This window comes from Orycteropus afer, unplaced genomic scaffold (assembly GCF_000298275.1).
Source record: "Orycteropus afer afer isolate SDZICR_OR568_19922 unplaced genomic scaffold, OryAfe1.0 scaffold00292, whole genome shotgun sequence".
NCBI classification, from domain to species: domain Eukaryota; kingdom Metazoa; phylum Chordata; class Mammalia; order Tubulidentata; family Orycteropodidae; genus Orycteropus; species Orycteropus afer.
Genome location: NW_006921879.1, coordinates 61,283 through 62,529, shown reverse-complemented (window position 1 = coordinate 62,529; position 1,247 = coordinate 61,283).

The following is a 1,247-nucleotide window of genomic DNA, read 5'->3' as shown; positions in this document are numbered from 1 at the left end:
TCTTCAGCCTTCCTTTGGAACCCCTGGTCCAACTAATCCAATAAGTAAAGGGTTAATGCCTGGCACATGGACCACTAGGAGTCTGTTTAGCCCCTGGGAGCAGAGTATATTCTGATTGGATGGTACATGTGCCATAATGATTATTAAATATATTTAATATCACCCCACTGTCATTATATAAAAATAAATAAGTCTGGGGTTGTCAAGTTAATTTTTTAACCAATATTATCTTAGTCTTTGCAATTTTTTTCCATTGTTGTGAAAATATATATAACACTGCATTAGCCAATTCAATCTTTTTCAGGTGTACTATTTAGTGATTAATTACATTAATCGTGTTGTGTGAACTTCACCCATAATCATTGCCATATTTCCCATCACCATAAACAAACACTCATTGCTACCTAAACAATTGTTTTCCCTGTACACCTCTTTCCTGCCCCTGATAAGCACTAATAAACTTTGGTCTCCATACGTTTGCTTATTTTTGTTATTTCATGTAAGTGAGATCATATAATGCTTATCTTTTGGGGATTGACTTATTTCATGGAACATAAGCTTTTCAAGGTTCATCCATGTTGTGGCATGGATCAAGGCTCAAGAATTCATTTCCCTCTATGAATGAGTAGTATGCCATTGTATGCATGTACCATATTTTTTTTATCCATTCATTTGTTGATGGACACTTAGGTTGTTTCCCCTTTTGGCTACAGTAAATAGTGCATCAAAGAACATTGGTGTACGTGTATCCCCTTGCAGTGCTTTTTTTCTTTTTCATATTGTGATTTTGGTGAAAGTTTACAGAGCAAATTGACTTTCCGTTCAACAGTTCGTGCACACTTTGTTTTGTGACATTCATTGCAATCCCCACAATGTAACAGCACTCTTCCCACTTCTTCCCTGTGTTTACCATTTCCCTTCATCCTATGTTTCTATTCCTTCCTATCTCCTGAGCTTTTTTCCTGGGGAAATGCTGCCCTTTTGATTTCTTATGATTGATGTTGTTATGAGTGCATACCTTCAGGTGTTACTGTTCACCTTATAAACTTATTATTTGCCTGAAAGTTGAGACACTAAGGTGTGATTAGTTCCAGGCTTAAAGGATGTCTAAGGGCAGTAGTCTTGGGGGTTCCACCATCAGATTAGTAAACCTGGCTCTTTTTTTTTTTTTAGGATTTGGGTGAAGATTTACAGAGTAAATTCACTTTTCATACAGCAGTTCACATATACTTTGTCTCATGTCATTG